The 8,128-nt window shown below is 49.9% G+C and overlaps 1 protein-coding gene across 1 annotated transcript in view; it reads right to left on the reverse strand.

The window, feature by feature from the left end:
- The window catches only part of gtf2h4 (general transcription factor IIH, polypeptide 4), a 109,875-nt gene that overhangs the window by 101,044 nt on the left and 703 nt on the right, over positions 1-8,128 (reverse strand). The gene's annotated exons all lie outside the window — the stretch shown is intronic.

Below are 8,128 nucleotides of genomic sequence, written 5' to 3' on the forward strand. Positions count from 1 at the left end.
CACTCAGTAATAACATACACATCACATCTCCTGATCACTCAGTAACAACACACACACACATCACAGCTCCTGATCGCTCAGTAATAACACACACACACATCACAGCTCCTGATCGCTCAGTAATAACACACACATCACAGCTCCTGATCACTCAGTAATAACACACACATCACAGCTCCTGCTCGCTCAGTAATAACACACACATCACAGCGTAGAGGGAGCTTTACTCTGTATCTAACCCCGTGCTGTACCTATCCTTCGAGTGTTTGATGGGGACAGTGTAGGGGGAGCTTTACTCTGTATCTAACCCCGTGCTGTACCTGTCCTGGGAGTGTTTGATGGGGACAGTGTAGTGGGGCTTTACTCTGTATCTAACCCCGTGCTGTACCTGTCCTGGGAGTGTTTGATGGGAACAGTGTAGAGGCAGCTTTACTCTGTATCTAACCCGTGCTGTATTGTCCTGGGAGTGTTTGATGGGAACAGTGTAGAGGCAGCTTTACTCTGCATCTAACCCCGTGCTGTACCTGTCCTGGGAGTGTTTGATGGGACAGTGTAGAGGGAGTTTTACTCTGTATCTAAACCCCGTGCTTTACATTACTGAATAGTTCATGCTGACACCAGGTGTCTTAAAGTGCTCCATGCCCAGTCAGTGAGTACATTTGATTGAAATCTGATTTTGTTAACTGCCCAGTTATTTTCTTACAATGAAATCAGCACAGCACTTAGGCAAGGTTTGGTTGCTGTGGTTACTAAAAGCATTGGCGACTAATTGCTGGAAATGGAGGTGTATTTGTTGAAGTCTGACCATGTTCACTGTAGCTGGTCGTGTGTAGAACTGGTGGTTAGAGTCAGAGCACACGCAATGTTGCCAAGCCACTATTCTGGGATGGATGACCTCTGGAACCGCACAGGAACAAGCTACTGAGAACGTAATGTGGAATTAGCCTGTTCCAGAAAGAATTGGGTGGAAAGTTAATGGGTTTGAGGAGGAGTAAAAGGGAAAAGGGTTCAAGATGGGAATAAATAGACACTGCCTCTTTCCGTGTCGCAAACAACCCTGTGCACACTTTAATTGGGGGGGGGGGGGGGGCACGATAATTTTACACTCTACACTTTCCACATGCCCACAGACAGACAAGTGTCAGGTGACGTTCGATGCAGAGATTTCTGAGGTGATTCATTTTGGCATGAAGAATGTGGAGAAACAGAATAAAACAAAGGGACAAACCCTGAAGGAGGTGCTGGAACAAAGGGGCCTGTGTCTGTGTATACAAGTCATTGACGATGGCAGGGCATGTTGAGAGAGCAGTAACTGGAGCATGCAGTATCATAGGTTTTATTAATAGGGGCATGGGCTACAAGAGCAAATCGGTCATGTTGAACTTGTGTCGGACACGAGAGAGACTTCAGCTTTTTCAAAATTAATTGACGGGATGTTGCCGTCGCTGGCTCGGCCAGCATATTCTTTAAATTTAGAGTCCCCAATTCATTTCTTTTCCATTAAGGGGCAATTTAGCATGGCCAATCCATCTATCCTGCACATCTTTGGGCTGTGGGGGTGAGACCCACGCAGACACGGGGAGAATGCGCAAACTCCTCACGGACAGTGACCCGGGGCTCAGATCGAACCCGGATCCTCGTTGCCGTGAGGCAGCAGTGCTAACCACTGTGCCACTCTTGAACCGCTTCAGTCCCTTAAGTGTAGGTACACCCACTGTGCTGTTAGGGAAAGAGTTCCAGGATTTTGACCCAGCGACAGTTAAGGAACGGCAATATATTTCCAAGTCAGGATGGTGAGTGACTTGGCGGGGAACCTCCAGGTGGTGGGGTTCCCAGGTATCTGATGCCTTTGGCCTTCTAGATGGTCGTGGGTTTGGAAGCTGCTGCCAAAGAACCTTGTTGAGTTCCTGCAGTGCATCTTGAGATGGTACACACAGCTGCCACTGTGCGTCCATGATAGAGGGAGTGAATGATTGTGAAAGGAGGAGCAATCAAACGGGCTGCTTTGTCCTGGATGGTGTTGAGCGTCTTGAGTGTTGGAGCTGCACTCATCCAGGCTAGTGGAGAGTATTCCATTACACTCCTGACTTGGGCCTTGTAGATGGTGGACAGGCTTTGGGGGGGGCATGAAGTGAGTAACTCGCTGTGAGTAACTTTGACCTGCCCTGGTAGCCGCAGTATTTATCTGGCTCGTTCAGTCCAGTTTCGGGTCAATGCTGACCCCCAGGATGTGGGGGATTTAGTGATGGTAATGCCATTTAATGTCAAATGGTGATGATTAGATCCTCTCTTGTCGGGGATGGTCATTGTCTGACACTTATGTGCCGCGAATGTAACTTGCCACCTGTCAGCCCAAGCCTGGATATTGACTAGGTCTTGCTGCATTTGGACATGGACTGCTTCATTATCTGAGGAGTCACGAATGGTGCTGAACATCATGGAACATTTCCACATCTGCCCTTATTTTGGACGGAGGGTCTTTGAAGATGGTTGAGCCCGGGACACTACACTAAGGAAAACATGCAGTCATGTTCCAGGACAGATGGTTGACCTCCAACCACCACAACCATCTTGGTTGTGCTTGGTACAACTCTTAACTAGTGGAGAGTTTTCCCCCTGATTCCCATTGACTGCAGTTTAGCTGGGGCTCCTTGATGCCATACTGGGTCCAATGCTGCCCTGATGTCAAGGGCAGTCACTCTCACCTCACCTCTGGTATTCAGAGCTTTTGTCCATGTTTGAACCAAAGCTGTAATGAGGTCAGCAGCTGAGTGACCCTGGCGGAATCAAACTGAGCGTCTGTGAGCAGGTTATTGCTGAATAAGTGCCGCTTGATAGCACTGCTGATGACTCCTCCCATCACTTTGCTGATAATGGAGGGTAGACTGATAGGGCGGGAATTGGCTGGGTTGGATTTTTCCTGTTTCTTGTGTGCAAGACACATCTGGGCAATTTTCCACATTGCCGGATAGATGCCAGTGTTGTAGCTGTACTAGAACAGCTTGGCTAGGGGTGCGGCAAATTCTGGAGCACAAGTCTTCAGTACTATTGCCGGAATATTGTCAGGGCCTTTGCAGTATCCAGTGTCATGTGGAGTGAATCGAATGGGCTGAAGACTCTGTGATGCTGGGGAACTCCGGAGGAGGCGGAGATGGATCATCCACTTGGCACTTCTGGCTAAAGATTGATGCGAATGCTTCATTTATATTTTGCTCAGATGCGCTGGACTCCATCATCTTTGAGGCTGGGAATATTTCCGGAGCCTCTTCCGCCAGTGAGCTGTTTCATTGTCCACCACCGTTGACGACTGGATGTGGCAGGACTGCAGAGCTTTGAAGTGATCGGTTGGTTGTGGGATCGCTGAGCTCAGTCTAACACTTGCTGCTTATGTTGTTTGACTTGCAACTAACTAATCCTGTGTTGTCGCTTCACTAGATTGACAACTTCATTTGCACTCTTCATCGAACCAGGGTTGATCCCTGGCTTGGTGGTAATGGTAGAGTGGGGGATATGCCAGGCCATGAGGTTGCAGATTGTGGCTGAGTATAATTCTGCTGCTGCCTACAACACCTCATGGATGCCCAGTCGAGTTGCTAGATTTGTTCTGAATCTATCCCGTTAGGATGATTATAGTGCCACACAACACAGTGGAGGGTATCCCTCAATGTGAGGACGGGACTTTGTCTCCACAAGGACTGTGCGGTGGTCACTTCTACCGATACTGTCATGGTAAGAAATCTTACAGCACCAGGTTAAAGTTCAACAGGTTTATTTGGAATCACTAGCTTTTGGAGTGTAGCTCCTTCATCAGGTGAGTCACTCACCTGAGGAAGGAGCTGTGCTCTGAAGCTCGTGATTCCAAACAAACCTGTTGGGATTTTAGCCTGCTGCTGTAAGACTTCTTACCGTGTCCAGCCCAGTCCAACACCGGCATCTCCATATCACGGACACAGTCATGGGCAGATGCAACTGCAACAGGCAGGTTGGTGAGGATGACGTCAAGTATGTTTTTCCCTCTTGTTGGTTCCCTCAACACCTGCTGCGGTCCCAGTCTAGCAGCTGTATCCTTTAGGACCCGGTCAGCTCGACCTGTGGTGGTACTACCGAGCCACTTTTGGTGATGGACATTGAAGATCCCCCACCAGAGCATATTCTGCGCCCTTTCCACCCTCAGTGCTTCCTCCAAGTGGTGACCAACATGGAGGAGCGCTGATTTATCAGCTGATGGTGGCTGGTACGTGTTAATCAGCAGGAGGTTTCCTTGCCCATGTTTAACCTGAAGCCACGAGACTTCATGGGGTCCAGAGTCGATGTTGAGGATTCCCAGGGCAACTCCCTCCCGACTGTACACCACCTCTGCTGGCTTTGTCCTGCTGGTGAGACAGAACATACCCAGAAATGGTGACCGTGGTCTCTGGGACACTGTAGGTAAGTAATGAGTCCTTGATTCTGACTGTTAGGCTGTTACATGACCAGTCTGTGTGATAACGCTCCGAAAAATCACCCAGACTCGAAACATTAGCTCCGTCCTCTCTCCACAGATGCGGTCAAACCTGCTGATATTTTCCAGCATTTTCTGTTCTTGTTTCAGATTCCAGAGGTTGTTTGGAGTCAGGAACAAACTTCCCCAGAGGATGGTGGGGGCAGGTTTGATTGCGGTATTCAAAAGGGAATTAAGTTGCTACGGGAATAGTTTGTGCATTGGGTCGGGATTGAAAGCACTAGCACCAGCGCCGCTCTCGATAGCCCCGGGGAAATACTCAGGGAGTCCGGTAATAATAGCTTCATTGAGAATTTGGAGGCAGTTTCGCCAACACTTCGGGTTGGGGGCAGGGTCAAGGGAAATGCCGATTCGGGGGAACCACAGATTTGAGCCAGGGAGGTGGGATGGAATTTTCGGAAATGGGAAGAGAAGGGGATTAAGACTCTAAAAGATTTGTTTCTTAGGGGTCGGTTTGCAGGATTGAAGGAGCTGGAAGCGAAGTATGGGCTGGAGCAGGGAAAAGTGTTTAGATATATGCAGGTTCAGGATTTTGCCAGAAAGGAGATACAGAGCTTCCTGGAGGAACCAGCCTCCACATTGCTGGAGGTGCTGATGACTGGAGAAGGGGATAGTGTCAGCGGTTTACGGAGCTATTTTGGAAGAGGAGAAGGCACCACTGGAAGGGATCAAAGCAAAGTGGGAGGAAGAGTTGGGAGAGGATATGGAAGAGGGGTTCTGGTGTGAGGTGCTCCGGAGAGTGAACACCTCCACCTCATGCGCGAGGTTGGGGCTGATACAGCTGAAGGTGGTACAGAGCGCACCTCACGAGGGCGAGGATGGGCCGATTCTTTGAAGGAGTAGAAGATGTATGTGAACCTTGCGGGGGAGGGGGCGCTAATCACGTTCATATGTGTTGGTCCTGTCCAAAGCTGGAGGATTACTGGAAGGAGGTTTTTAGGGTTATTTCTAAAGTGGTGCACGTGAAACTGGACCCAGGCCCCCAGGAGGCCATATTCGGGGTGTTGGACCAGCCAGGGTTGGAAACCGGTGCAGAGGCAGATGTTGTAGCCTTCGCCTCGTTGATCGCCCGAAGGCGGATCCTGATGGGTTGGGGAGCAGCCTCTTCACCCTGTGCCCTGGCGTGGCGGGAGGACCTGTTGGAATTCTTGACTCGAGAAGGTTATGTTTGAACTGAGGGTAAGGATGGAGGGGTTCTACAATTCATGGGCATGATTCATTATGCACTTTCAAGAACCGGATAACATCGAAAATTAGTTGGGGGAGGGTTGGGGGGCTGTGTGTGTTAATGGCGACTATGGGTGATTCCTGATTCCTTTTTGTCATTTGTTTGTGTGAACATGCGGGCTAATGTTTGGGGTTTGGTGGGAGGATGGGATCGTTGTTATTGATATGGTGATTGACATACCTGTTACTGAATATTGTTGGTGGGTGTAAATTTGGGAGAAAATGTGAAAAAGAAGGAGAATAAAGAAATATTTTTTAAAAGTTGCACCGGGGGTAAGGCAGGGCAGTGGGACAGGGTAGAATGCTCTTTTAGAGAGCCAGTGCAGACTCGATGGCCAAATGGCCACCTTCTGCTCTGGAATGACTCTATGATACACACACACACATACATACGTTGGCAGGGGATTGTGAGGGGGAGTAGGGAACACCAGGTGTCGTTGCATGCAGACAACTTACTGTCTCTTATATTGGACCCATTGGACAGTATGGGGAGAATGATGGACATACTAAAGAGGTTTGGGCCCTTCTAAGGCTATGAGCTGAATGTGGGAAAGAGTGAGATGTTTCCAGTGAATGAAGCAGGTCGGGGAGCCAATTTGGGGGTGTTGCCACTTAGGGTAGCCAGGGATAGGTTTAGGTATCTGGGGGTCCAGGTGATGGGGGAATGGGCAACAATGCACAAATGGAACTTAACAAAGTTGATGGAGGAGGTAAGGGAGGACTTTAGGAGATGGGATACGCTACACCTGACACTGGTGGGGAGGGTCTAAAAGTAAAAATGAACGTTCTGCCAAGGTTCCTGTTTGTATTACAGATCCTCCCGATCTTCATTCCGAAGGACTTTTCCCGGAAACTGGACGCAACGATTTCAGAGTTTATATGGGCGGGGAAGGTACCTCGGGTGAAGAGGGCCCTGTTACAGAATGCGGAGAAGGTGAGGCAGTGATGGGAAAGAGAGGAGTCTGAATGGGTTAGGATGCAGGAAGGGTCCTGTAGGGGGTCAGGCCTGAGAGCCATGGTGACGGCGGCGCCACCCACTGGCACCGAGGAGGAACATGGAGAACCCGCTGGTACAGTCCACGATTAGGGATAGATGGGATGGTGGAGTGCTACGGTAAGTTCGACCTCTTCATGCATGAGGATGAGTTTGATTCAGTTCAAGGTGGTACAAGGATGAAAAAGGGGGGAAAATTTGCACAAACTGAACTGTGAGATGTGAAGAATGTTTTTCAATTTATTTCTGTTTTTGTACATTATTTCAAAACACACAGAAACACACATGCAGATACAGAAGCACACAAGAGAAACATACAGACAAACACAGAGAAACATACACACACAAACGCAGAGAGACACGCGCAGACAAACACGCAGAGTAACACAGAAACACAGAGAAACACACACACACAGACATACACACACAGAGACACACGCGGCGAAACTCACACAGCGAAACGCGCACACAGCGCAACGCGCACACAGCGCAACACGCACACAGCGCAACACGCACACAGCGCAACACGCACACAGCGCAACACGCACACACAGCGCAACACGCACACACAGCGCAACACGCACACACAGCGCAACACGCACACACAGCGCAACACGCACACACAGCGCAACACGCACACACAGCGCAACACGCACACACAGCGCAACACGCACACACAGCGCAACACGCACACAGCGAAACACACACACAGCGAAACACACACACACAGCGAAACACACACACACAGCGAAACACACACACACAGCGAAACACACACACACAGCGAAACACACACACAGCGAAACACACACACACAGCGAAACACACACACACAGCGAAACACACACACACAGCGAAACACACACACACAGCGAAACACACACACAGCGAAACACACACACACAGCGAAACACACACACACAGCGAAACACACACACACAGCGAAACACACACACACAGCGAAACACACACACACAGCGAAACACGCACACACAGCGAAACACGCACACACAGCGAAACACGCACACACAGCGAAACACGCACACACAGCGAAACACGCACACACAGCGAAACACGCACACACAGCGAAACACGCACACACAGCGAAACACGCACACACAACTAAACACGCACACACAGCGAAACACGCACACACAGCGAAACACGCACACACAGCGAAACACGCACACACAGCGAAACACCCACACAGCGAAACACGCACACACAGCGAAACACGCACACACAGCGAAACACGCACACACAGCGAAACACGCACACACAGCGAAACACGCACACACAGCGAAACACGCACACACAGCGAAACACGCACACAGCGAAACACGCACACAGCGAAACACCACACAGCGAAACACGCACACAGCGAAACAGCCCAGGAAACACGCACA

Source organism: Scyliorhinus canicula, chromosome 13, assembly GCF_902713615.1.
Source record: "Scyliorhinus canicula chromosome 13, sScyCan1.1, whole genome shotgun sequence".
Lineage (NCBI taxonomy): Eukaryota > Metazoa > Chordata > Chondrichthyes > Carcharhiniformes > Scyliorhinidae > Scyliorhinus > Scyliorhinus canicula.